Consider the following 13,902-nt stretch of genomic DNA (forward strand, 5'->3'; position numbering starts at 1 on the left):
TTTTTAATCTATAACACATCCTGGTATAGCCACATACCAAGTTTTCAACCCAATCGGACTTACATTTCCTGTAGATATAAGACTTCACAATATGTACGTAATTTTTCAAAAATCAATAAAAAAAATTAGGTGATGACGTCATCGTGACGTCATAGTCTAGGCAAATTTTTGTTATGAGGGTCTTCCTTGGCTGTAACTTTGATGACGATTCCAGATCGCCAAGTTATAAAAATGGTGGCTTGAAAACCGTGTAACAATAAAAGTCAATGGGTTAAAAATCCAACAGCAGAAAAACTGCACCTTTATATACGTGATTTTATGCCTTTAAACTGGAACTTTTTTATCAAATATTACTTGATATTCTGACTCTTGGGAATATTTTCAATCAAATGACAGGCGAAAAAAAATACGATTTCTTTTTTCCTTCTCATAGTAATTCTCAGCCGAAGTTCAGAACTACTCAGTAAGATATATCAGTGTTGTATAGGAAAGACTTGTGGAGAAAGCTGTGTACAAAGTCTATGAGAAAAATTAATTATTCTGAATCCATAATAAATCATTTGATGATGACGTCATCATGATGTCTTTTAGTCTTGGCATAATTTTTGTATGAGGGTCTTTCTTGGCTGTAACTTTGATGACGATTCCAGATCGCCAGTTATGAAAAGGTGGCCTTGAAAACGTTAATAGGTTAAAAATCCCACAGCAGAAAAACTGCACCTTTAATTAGTGATTTTCCTTTAAACTGAAACATTCTTATAAAATATAACTTGCTATTCTAACTCTTGGGAATATTGTCAATCAAATGACAGGCGTAAAAAAATACGATTTCTTTTTCCTTCTCATAGTAATTCTCAGCCGAAATTCAGAAATCTGTCAAAGTTAGCCGAAAATCGGCTAAAACGGTCACTGTGGACAGGATTTGACCTCAGCAACACGTGCGCTGCAGGCTGACTGAATACGATGTATGTGCCTATGTACAACGTACGTGCATGTACATGTACATGTACATTGTGGACGTCCTGTCCTGTGCATCTTTTGACAGAGATTTATTGTCAACGTGAAGTTTTTAGGCGTGGGCGCAGGGTAATGTTCGAGTTCGCTTATCGCCTCGAAACTTTGAAATGTTTTAGACCTACCCTTCAATCGACAATTAAAGTAAAAACAAATATAAAAACTGCCCTGGTTGATTTTTCAGGAATTTTCAAAATGAAAAGGGTCTTTTTATTATAACTTCTGGTCTGATGACGTCATTTGCCTAAAACTTCCCACACGTCTTAAGTGGGTCAAGGTCATTTATACACCAATATTTAGGCGATTCCGACAAACTTCGCCACAGACATCTATTGAAAATACATTTTTGCTAATTTTCAACCTGTCGGTAGAGGGCGCTCGAAGATTGCATGACGTCCATCGGTAGATGATTTGAAGAATTCTATCGGCCAAGAGACTTACACTGTTAAAAGCAAGTTCATATCTATTACCACTTTCAAATAATAAGCCACTTCCGGTTTGGGCCTTTTTCGACCGGAAGCAAGGGTCACGCTATTGCACGCACACTGTGAATGAAGACCCTAACCTGCTCTACCACTTGCCGGCACAGAATGCTGCGGACGCGTACGGTTGATTTCTTATGCATTTTTAAATATTAAAAGTGTCACAATTTAATTGCCTATAAATAAAACAGTATGACGTCATCATGACGTCATCATTCCACACTGTTGTTTGAATTAGGGTCTTTGCTTGGACAAAGATTTGTGTTATGAATTACTGGCAAAGAGTCAAAAATGCCCTTTGAAAATCGACAATTATTTTTTTAATTTCTGTGTACAAAGTCTATGGAAAAAAATAAATTTCAAAAATCTATAATAAATTAGTCGATGACGTCACCATGACGTCAATCTTCGGGACACATCTTTGGCTATAGGGGCTATGCTTATGCTAACTTTGAATGATGTATGACAAACATTAATGCCAAAAGTGGCGTGTAGAATAAACGTGTTACAAAGTCTATGGGGTTTTGGGGAAAAAAGAAGAAGAGGAGAAGAAGAGAAGAAGAAGAAGATAGAGAAGAACTAGAGATCTATGTCTGTTTGCAACGAACATAGGGCTTTTCCGCATTATGATTTTTTTTAATCAATAATATTCCCTGAATATGCATGAACATAATCTGTCAAAGTTAGCCGAAAAATCGGCTAAAACGGTCACTGTGGACAGGATTTGACCTCGGCAATTACGATGTATGTGCGTGTGCACAAGGTCTTTGCTTGGACAAAGAGTGATCTAAATAAATTACTGGCAAAGAGTCGAAAACGCACTTTGAAATCGACAAAAATTTTTAATTTGTTGATGACGTCATCGTGACGTCACTTCGAACTTTGCATACTAGTATGATTAACTACCTACCCACCAAGTTTCATGACAATTGGACCTTTCCTTATATGAGTTTTGCAAAATCGCATTTTGATGACGTCATGATGACGTCACACACACATTTTTTTTTTCAAGTTTTTGTGCAAATAGCTATTACATAACAGACCAATGCAAAAAGAATTTTGCATTTTTGCATGTTGCGTTCGGGAGATATGGCTAAAAGTCCCAAACAATAAAATATTATATAAATCTCAGGATGACGTCATCATGACGTCACCTCATTTTTAATCTATACACATCCTGGTAAAGCCACATACCAAGTTTCAACCCAATCGGACTTACATTTCTGTAGATATAAGACTTCACCAATATGTACGTAAATTTCAAAAATCAATAAAGAATTAGGTGATGACGTCATCGTGAGTCATAGTCTTGGCAATAATTTTTGTATGAGGGTCTTTCTTGGCTGTAACTTTGATGACGATTCCAGATCGCCAAATACGAAAATGGTGGCTTGAAAACGTGTACAAAGTCAATAGGTTAAAAATCCCACAGCAGAAAAACTGCACCTTTTAATGCGTGATTTTCCTTTAAACTGAAACATTTTTATAAAATATTACTTGCTATTCTAACTCTTGGGAATATTTTCAATCAAATGAAAGGCGTAAAAAATACGATTTCTTTTTCCTTCTCATAGTAATTCTCAGCCGAAGTTCAGAACTCTCAGTAAGATATATCAGTGTTTGTATAGGGAAAGACTTGTGGAGAAAGCTGTGTACAAAGTCTATGAAAAAATTAATTATTCATAATCCATAATAATCACTTGATGACGTCACCATGACGTCACTCTTCGGGACACGTCTTGGCTATAGGGACTATGCTTATGGCAACTTTCAATGATATCTGAAAAAGATTAATGCCAAGAGTGCTATAATACGTCCATGTCTATGCGCATGCATGAACATAAAATCTGTCAAAGTTAGCCGAAAATCGGCTAAAACGGTCACTGTGGACAGGATTTGACCTCAGCAACACTTGCGCTGCAGGCTGACTGACATACGATGTACGTGCCTATGTACAACTTACGTGCATGTACATGTACATGTACATTGTGGACGTCCTGTCCTGTGCATGTTTTGAAGCAGAGGTATTGTCAACGTGAAGTTTTAAGCGTGCACAGGGTATGTTCGAGTTTGCTTATCGCCTCGAAACTTTGAAATGTTTTAGACCTACCCTTCAATCGACAATTAAAGTAAAAACAATTATAAAACTGCCATGTTTGATTTTTCAGGAATTTTCAAATAAAAAAGGGTCTTTTTATTGTAACTCACTTCCGGTCTGATGACGTCATTTGCCTAAAACTTCGCACACGTCTTAAGTGGGTCAAGGTCATCATATACACCAATATTTAGGCGATTACGACAAACTTCGCCACAGACATCTATTCAAATACATTTTTGCTAATTTTCAACCCGTCGCTAGAGGGCGCTCGAAGATTGCATGACGTCATCGGTAGATGATTTGAAGAATACTATTGGCCAAGAGACTAACACCGTTAAAAGCAAGTTTTATCTATTACCACTTTCAAATGATAAGCCACTTCCGGTTTTGGCCCTTTTCAACCGGAAGCAAGGGTCACGTGATTTCACGCACACTGAATAAAATACAGACCTCAACCTATTCTACCACTTGCCGCAACAAAATGCTGCGGACGCGTACGGTTGATTTCTTATGCATTTTTGAATATTAAAAGTGTCACAATTTAATTGCCTATAAATACACACCTGATGACGTCATCATGACGTCATCATTACACAATGTTGTTTAAATTAGGGTCTTTGCTTAGACAAAGATTGGTGTAAATGAATTACTGGCAAAGAGTCAAAAATGCCCTTTGCAAATCGACAATTTTTTTTTAATCTTCTGTGTACAAAGTCTATGGGAAAATTAAATATTCAAAAATCTATAATAATTAGTCGATGACGTCACCATGACGTCAATCTTCGGGACACATCTTTGCTATAGGGACTATGCTTATGCTAACTTTGAATGATGTAGGACAAAGATTAATGCCAAAAGTGGCGTTGAGAAAAAACGTGCACAAAGTCTATGGAATTTAGGCGACAAAAAGAAGAAAGCCAAAAAAAAAACTAGAGATCTATGTCTGTTTGCAACAGAACATAGGGCTTTTCCGCATTATGATTTTTTTTATCAATAATACGTCTCTGACTATGCATGAACTTAAAGTCTGTCAAAGTTAGCCGAAAATCGGCTAAAACGGTCACTGTGGTCAGGATTTGACCTGAGCAACACGTGCCCTGCGGGCTGACTGACATAAGTTGTATGTGCGTATGTACAACGTACGTACATGTACATGTACATTTTGACGTCCTGTGCATGTTATGTCTAAGTTAGCCGAAAATCGGCTAAAACGGTCACTATGGTCAGGATTTGACCTCAGCAACACGTGTGCTAGCGCTGCGGGCTGACTGACATACGATGTATGTGCGTATGTACAACGTACGTGCATGTACATGTACATTGTGGACGTCCTGTGCATGTTTGAAGCAGAGGTATATTGTCCTTGAAGTTTTAAGCGTTCGCATGCCATGTTCGAGTTCGCTTATTGCCTCGAAGCTTTGAATGTTTTAGACCTACCCTTAAATCGACAATTAAAGTAAAAACTAATATAAAAACTGCCATGGTTGATTTTTCAGGAATTTTCAAAGGAAAAAAGATCTTTTCATTATAACTTCCGGTCTGATGACGTCATACGCCTAAAACTTCTCACACGTCTTAAGGGGATCAAGGTCATCCTATACACCAATATTTAGGCGATTCTGACAAACTTCGCCACAGACATCTATTCAAAACACATTTTTGCAAATTTTCAACCTGTCGCTAGAGGGCGCTCGAAGATTGCATGACGTCATTGGTAAATGATTTGAAGAATACTATTGGCCAAGAGACTAACACCGTTAAAAGCAAGTTCATATCTATTACCACTTTTAAATGATAAGCCACTTCCGGTTTTGGCCTTTTTCGACCGGAAGCAAGGGTCACGTGATTCCACGCACACTGAATGAAATAAAGACCTTAACCTACTCTACCACTTGCCGGCAACAGAATGCTGCGGACGCGTATGGTTGATTTCTTATGCATTTTTAATATTAAAAGTGTCACAATTTAATTGCCTATCAATCAACACAGGATGACGTCATCATGACGTCATCATTCCACAATGTTGTTTGAATTAGGGTCTTTGCTTGGACAAAGAGTGGTGTAAATGAATTACTGGCAAAGAGTCAAAAATGCCCTTTGAAAAGCGACAATTTTTTTTTAATTTCTGTGTACAAAGTCTATGGGAAAAATTTAATATTCAAAAATCTATAATAAATTAGTCGATGACGTCACCATGACGTCAATCTTCGGGACACATCTTTGCTATAGGGACTATGCTTATGCAAACTTTGAATGATGTCTGACAAAGATTAATGCCAAAAGTGGCACTGAGAAAAAACGTGCACAAAGTCTATGGGGTTTTGGCGACAAAAAGAAGAAGGAAAAAAAAAAAAAAAAAAAATGAGACAAAACAAAGGCTTTTCCGCACTATGCGGAAAAGCCAAAAAAAAATGAGAACAAAAACAAAGGCTTTTCCGCAACTTTGCGGAAAGCCAAAGAAAGAAAAAAAATCAGAACAAAAGAAAGACTTTTCCGCAACAATGCGGAAAAGCCAAAAAATCAGAACAAAAAGAAAGGCTTTTCCGCAATAATGCGGAAAAGCCAAAAATCAGAACAAAAAGAAAGGCTTTTCCGCAACAATGCGGAAAAGCCAAAAATGAGAACAAAAACAAAGGCTTTTCCGCACTATGCGGAAAAGCCAAAAAAAAATAACAGAAACAAGAGCTGTTTCGGCGTGTACACCGAAACAGCTAAAAAAAATAACAAAAACAAGAGCTGTTTCGGTGTGTACACCGAAACAGCTAACAAGAGCTGTTTCGGCGTGTACACCGAAACAGCTAACAAGAGCTGTTTCGGCGTGTACACCGAAACAGCTAAAAAAAAAAAAAAAAAAAAAAAAGAGCTGTTCCCAATTGAAATTGGGAACAGCTAAAAAAAAATAACCAGAACAAAAACAAAGGCTTTTTCGCAAAAGCCAAAAAAAACAGAACAAAAACAAAGGCTTTCCGCAACTTTGCGGAAAAGCCAAAAAAAGATCCCTCGTCTTCGAAGAAAATGCCGCCCAATACAATGTTTCACCCTGTGCGTCAAATAATCACAGCGCGACAACCGCGGCGACTTTAAACTCGTCCGAAATTATTCCATTGTTCTCATCAGATTTCCCGAATGTCCGTGATGTCACATTGAGGACGTCACTTACCTATTATTATGACCATCAACAAGTCCAAACATGTTGAACATTCCCTCATCCTCCCCTCCCCCTCACTCCACCGCTTCCTCCACCCACGACCATTCCTTCCAGCCCATCCACAACATCCCTCCTCCCTCCACCTCTACTCCCTCCCATCTAACATAACTTCCTGCCTCCACCAAAACTCTCTCCCTCCACCCAAACTCCCTCTTTACACCAAACCCTCCTCAGAAACGGGTTGCGAGACGAGCCTCCTATACTACTATTATGTACAATTGAATACTTGTTTTACTTTGAGAAACAAAATTCACCAAACCACATTTCCAAACTACTAAACAAAATGCCCTAAATTGCTGTAAAAAAACTATTTAAGGGAACGAAATTAAACAAATAATGAATGAAAAGAAAAGCAATGACAGTTCACGTAGTATCCACTAGCCTTGACCAATGCTGTCAAGCCAAGCTTTTTCCCTGAACTGTCCGGCAGCCGTTGCTGTCAAGCCAAGCTTTCAGTTCCCTGAACTGTCCGGCAGCCGTTTTACCCTACTTGTCACGGCAACGTACGCCGCTCGCAGCCCCCGGCCCCTGGCTAGCTAGCTCCGCTTGCGAATTGCCTGTACTGCGCGCGCGATATGCTCCTAACACAAATCCGCACACGGACGTACGTACACGTACATGTACAGAACATGTACATGTACATGTACAGTATACAGTAACATTCGCCTCGACTGCGACTGCGTATTGGTTACTGCATGGGGTGCACGTAGTACGTACGTACGTAGGTACTGTATACGTACCGGCAAAGCGCTCGGCGTACGTGTGCCGTGACAAGTACAGTACAGGCAAGCGGAGCTAGCCAGGGGGCCGCTAGCGGCGTACGTTGCCGTGACAAGTAGGGTTAAACGGCTGCCGGACAGTTCAGGGAACTGAAAGCTTGGCTTGACAGCAACGGCTGCCGGACAGTTCAGGGAAAAAGCTTGGCTTGACAGCATTGGTCAAGGCTAAGTATCCACTAGACAACACGAGTGACTCCTTCCACTGAGTTGTTGTATCTATACTACAATCACGAAAATGATTGGAGGGCGCTGCCATTTTCCCGACCGGTCTCCCGTCCCGCCCGCGCCCGTTGGCCGCGGGGGATGCGGAACGGGGCCCGGCTATTTCCACCCTATTTCCCATAATTCCCTTCCCCATTGGGCTGCGCCGGCCATCTTGCGTATGGGCCGGATAATTGACGTGCCACGTCGTATACGTTCGTTATGAGCATGCAGCGTATGGGCCGGATAATTGACGTGCCACGTATACGTTCGTACACGTTCGCATGCAACTTGCCCCACATTTCTTCAGCTCAGCGTTGTTGACATGGTTGATGTATCTGTTCCTTGCTCCAGTTTTCTCTTTGATTGAACGGTAATAAAGTCTCATTTATGATATGTATTGTTGTTTGTGAAAAGTGGTTTTCTTTCGAACGCCACTGGCAATGAGAAGCATTGTTGTTTGTGAAAAGTGTGAGTTTGTGAGTGTCCAATGATGGCGTACGTAGTCTGGTGGTAGTACGGGGAGGGTTGTACGGGGAGGGTTGTACGGGGGAGGCCTCGGACATCGAGAGTTTGGCCGTGGGTTTACTTAGCTAGGCTTAATGTGGCCAATTTACTGCATGACCTCCGTAAATACAGGCCTCACTTGGAACATGTACCCGAACATGTTTGTTTTCACAATTGGGCTTTGTCTGTAGGTTATTTTTGGATTTTGCTTTAGTTTGTGTTAGGCCTAGGCCAAGGCCTACTAGCTAGAAAAAAACTGCTGCATTTGTATATAGGCCATGAAATGTACATTCATTCCATACAAATGATGCAAACTAAATCTTTGTGGTAATCTTAGAACACGGCAAATCATACTAAAAACTTCCTTTAAAGAAATGACTTCCATACTCATAGGCAAAACAAAATTAATTTACTGCAAATCAAAGACCAATATTTTAACCAACTTAATAAAGAAACCCTCAAATCAAAATTAAAGACGTGATCAAGTTCAAACCTCAGGCCAAAAACCAAAAAATACAGGCAAAGACTAAAACCTGAAACCAACACACTTAGAATAGTGGATCTTAGAGAATACACTCTTGCAGAAAATCAAATGACCCGACAACAGACATGAACCCAAGCAGGATAAAGAGGAAACTAATACATTGATGACTGTTCAGTGTCTCTGCTGTTCTGCTGAGATAAAATCATATGCGGGGGGTGTCACAAAAATACAACATATAAGACATGTTTCGTTGTTTGGCATGTTTGGTTAGTGCTTCAGTAGTGCATTCCGCATAAATGGGGTATTGCAACACCTGTCTAATTTATTTGTAGCTATTGTTAGCCGATGTATTTTTTTTAAAGTTTTCTTCACCTTAGTCGTTATTCTATTCTTTCTAACTCCTTTACACAGGACTCCCGATGACAACCACATCACATGACCAGCTCCAACCATGCTCCAAGCATGCTCCAGTGCATGCTTCAACCAGTTCCCAAAGCAAGAATGTCAAGACGAAGACGTGACACACCTATTCTTTCCAGTTCAACTGCAAAATTCCTGCTTTTTCTCTTTACCCATTCAAAACACATTTTCCTTCTAGCCATAATTTTATATTTAGAAGTCATAAAATAGTGCAAAAAAAATCACTCTTTTCTGCTGTTTTATGTCCATCCTTTTTTAAAAATTATATCCTTGGCTTAGTTGTACCCAAGAATAATGATGGAATGATTACCCGATAATTACTGGCCAAGCAGACTGTTTCGATCCTGGCAAACTTATTTGATAACAAAACAATGTCTTTGATTACCAAATTACATAATTACTCTTAAAATTTCACAACAAAATATTCATACTCGCATACCCCTCCATTTCTCATGAGTTTTCACCAACACTCATTAAAAAAATGTTGTCCTGTAACTTACAATGCCACTGTCATTATTTATGATTACAGCTTTTAACACAAAAAACTGCAATTGCACAATAACATTTGGCCGTCTTGCTTGAAAGTCTTTCATGGAATGTTTGTGCCTATGGTAAACAAGCCTGGACCGACGTCCCTTGCGAAAATTGCTCCGAAAACTGACTACAATTATATCCCCTGAGTTTTGTCGAAGTACTACCCTGTACAGTAATGAATGCAAATACATTATTACTAAAAGAATTCGTGTGTACCTGATTTCATTTTCACAGTTTTGTAATAAATACATTTAACATGTGGTGCTTGACATAATTATGAAGTGCTCCAATATGTCCTTTCTTTTAGTTTTACTCTCTTCTGCAAATACACGTGTTACAATACTTTGCTGTACAACCCCATCACTGCTATAATGACATTAACTTCTACTTGATACATAAGAAACACCCCCTTCACCATAACAAATATAAATTGTTGCCCACTTCCCCGGAAATATAAGTGACCATTCACAGGTGTAACATAAATAGGCATGGGCGTCGCGAGGGGGGTGGGGGACACTCCCCCCCCCCCCCGGAAAAGCAAAAAAAAAAAAAAAGAGGCGCGAAGTCATAGTGGTGTAAATTAAATGGGTTGGGGGAGGCAAAATGTCCCTGCCCCCCTCTAAAACTGATAAATCGAGAATGTGTTGAGAAAAACAGGCATTTTTTGGGCAAAAATATGTTTTGCCCCCTCTAGAAAAAATCCTGGCGACGCCCACACAATATCCAACCCCCACCCCCACTGGCTGCCCCCTCCCCTCCTCTGTAGTGAGAACGATGGATACGACGTTGTATAGGCCAAGATCAAACCGCGTTTCATCTAAATTACCTAATTGTACAGTTGGTGTATACGTCCTTAATGGTTTGGCACCTTGAAAAATCAATGTTCAAATTGACTGGACAATATTCTAGCACAACATTATTTATGAGCTTTATATAATGAGACATCGCATGAGACAATCGGTCGGCAATAAATACTTAATTTCATTCAACTGTTGACAGCAAGACCTTCCTAATCGGCGCGCAATTTAAAACAACATTTAAACGGTATGAATCCCAGCACAAACATAAACCTCCACAATATTAGCGATTTAAATATCACCATCTCCCCTCTATAACAAAAACCAATTCTCCCCATCCCTGGAAATATTTCTCCCCATCCCCGGAAATATTGGTGACATGGTTGACGGGTTTTACGGAAATTGCGCGTTCCAACTAGCACCCTTCACCCTAGCTAGCCCCTTCCCCTATATTGACAATATGTCCTGCACCCTCGCACAATCTCCGCAGGAAACGTTATGTGCGCGCACGTTGCTAAACGCAAATACAACTTAGGCGAGACTGATGGCGAGTCCAAATAGGCTCGCGTGCAGCAGATGGTCTGATTCTTTATTTGACTTAACAGTTGTTTGGAGTTATTAGAGTTTAAATTATCGAGATTTCATTGTATACAGTAATTATTACGAAACAGTCAACTCCACCCATCTAGCGGGTGCCGCGCGAAGCGCGGCATCCCGCTAGTTCATTATATTATTGCATGTACATGTATTGCGCCATACGCGGCAATCATCCATGTAGGACCGACTTTGTGGTACAGAAAAAGCTTGCCTCTGGTCAATGCAGTCCTCGGCACGCCCATGGGATAGGGCGCCCTCATTCGAGCGGCGCTTCATTTGGATTTTTTTTTTTAACTTTTACCCACCTCCTTTTATAACATTAACAGGGTCCTGACTCCGATAAGTGTTGCAAATGCACCCAGTGTGGCAATTGCAAAACATAATAAGGACATTAAAAAGTCACTTGTGAGAGTAATTGGAGCCCAAATAGAGGTTAAAATAAATCAGATTTCATAGGACGCCAAATAATAATACCAAACTTTCAGAGTTTACCGGACAAAACTGGGTCAGGGAAGAATTGTCTTCCACATTATCAGCAATGTAGACCTACATGCAAATTAAACAAATCCTTGATCGACCGTCGGACACAATGGGTCGGACATAATCGTTCGTCGGACACAATGGGTCGGACATAATTGTTCGTCGGACACAATGGGTCGGACATAATCGTTCGTCGGACACAATGGGTCGGACATAATCCGCCGTCGGACACAATGGGTCGGACATAATCGTTCGTCGGACACAATGGGTCGGACATAATCGTTTTTGGGACTCAATGGGTCGGACATAATTGTACGTCGGACATAATGGGTCAGACATAATCGGCCGTCGCTCGTCAAAATCTGTTGTCGGACGTAATCGACCAAATGGACATAATGGTCGTGAACAGACGCGTGATAACGGCCCGTACTGGTGGCAAATACCATGAATACTTTTCAACAAAGACCACTGCGCGCGGTGGCTTTCAGATTTGCAAGGCTCTGCGCCCGATCTGGCCTCGAAGTCTGTCAAGCCAGCGAATTATATTTTTGAGTATTCATGAGTCTACGTTTTTGGTCTTTATTATTGAATTCTGATAAGTGATAACTACATAACCATGGTAATGCCGAGCACAATATCTTTAGCTTTAAGATGAACAATGAAATGTCGCTTTTGTTTTATCGGTTCGGCATCTTATCTCTCTAAAACTTGTTAATAAAAGCCTAATTAAAAACGAAATTTGAGTAAACGGTGTTCTCCTTGAAATTTGACGTTTATTTCCCGGGTAAATACTTCGTCTATGACGACAAAATCTGCACAATACCAACTGTTATATCCTAGAGTATTTATTTTAAAACAATTTTGGAACAATTAAATCTTAAATAAGAAGTAGTTTTACTTACAGTTTTATGAATATTTCCGTTTTAGATGTCGTGCAAAAACCCAACACAATGGCACATCTGGAAAATTCGCGATTACGCGCCAACGGGTATTAATGCCCGTTATCACGCGTCTAACCAATTAAGGCAAGTCCATTGAGCGCATTTTGTACTATAGCTCAGAACAGTCGTTTATCCTGGTGTCTAGGATCCGTGGGGCAATAAGGTGCATTATGTTCCCCAATACCTATTCCTCCATACCTACTCTCTATGCAAAAGTGTGAAAACTTCACTCTCTCGCCCGAGTGTTAACGCATTAACTCTTTTTTTTTTCTTCAGTGGAATTCGCTCTGATTCAAGTGAAGAAATGCTACAAAGTCATCTAAGGGAAATCACTCTTTATCGAGTGAGCCACTATACCACTCAATATTTGGAGTGATTCGATGACCACTCCAGTTTCATCAAAATGCAAGAAAGCATGTAGAAGTTGTACATTTTTTTCAAAAACTTAACCGAAACTTTAACATACATAGGCCTACTGACATCCGAGCAGATGGGAGTTCTGGGTTCTTGCGTTGTTGTCCTTTTATCCGTTTTCTTTACAATTTCACTTCTGGGGTACCGTTTTTCTAAGGGTAGTGGGGTAGCATTTGTGTGAGTACCCCACAAGTAGCTCTGGTATTAAGTACGAGTCTACGGTCATTACAGAATTTAGTAACGGTTAGTGTTTCCCAAAACTTCGTTTAAGCAACACAATAAAAGTCGTTACTGTATAATTTTGTTCATTTGTCTTGTTATTCCATTGCACCGGGAAATCTGTTACCAGTCCCAAGGCTCATAAAAATGTACAAACCAATTTTATTTTATTTATAAAAGAAACTCGCGTTGTCACTCTTTAATCTATAGAAGAACGATCCCATTCAAAATGTTTAATTTTTCTCATAATTATTGCTTAATTCCAAATACAAAATGTAGCAATAACAATTTACATTTTTAATCTTTATAATGAGAAGAAAAACTTTTTAAAAATTCCCAAATCAGACAGAACAAGAGATCGTAATGCTTAACAGGTAACTATAAACCAATCTGGGCACGCTATCAATTCTATCACGAAGGCCCCTTATAAATGGCGAATGTTCAGATAATCCGTCACAAGGCAATTGCTTTGTACAATAGCGTGCACAATGGTTCTAACATGGAAGGGGTCCTCGCGAGTGTGTGGTGATCCCGTGCGCGGACAGCCGTGTGGTTGCGAACGCGAAAGCGTGCCGGTTGTCAAGCAAAGCTTATCCGATTACGCACATAGACGCTGTAACAGATTACAGAGCAGTGAAATTCGTGAACCCCAAAAACATGGCATTTTGAACGCTGTGTTTCTCATGTTCAGTATGATTGAAATGTTAAATTATAACGGAAGAAGAAA

This window comes from Patiria miniata, unplaced genomic scaffold (assembly GCF_015706575.1).
Source record: "Patiria miniata isolate m_02_andy unplaced genomic scaffold, ASM1570657v1 HiC_scaffold_6, whole genome shotgun sequence".
NCBI classification, from domain to species: domain Eukaryota; kingdom Metazoa; phylum Echinodermata; class Asteroidea; order Valvatida; family Asterinidae; genus Patiria; species Patiria miniata.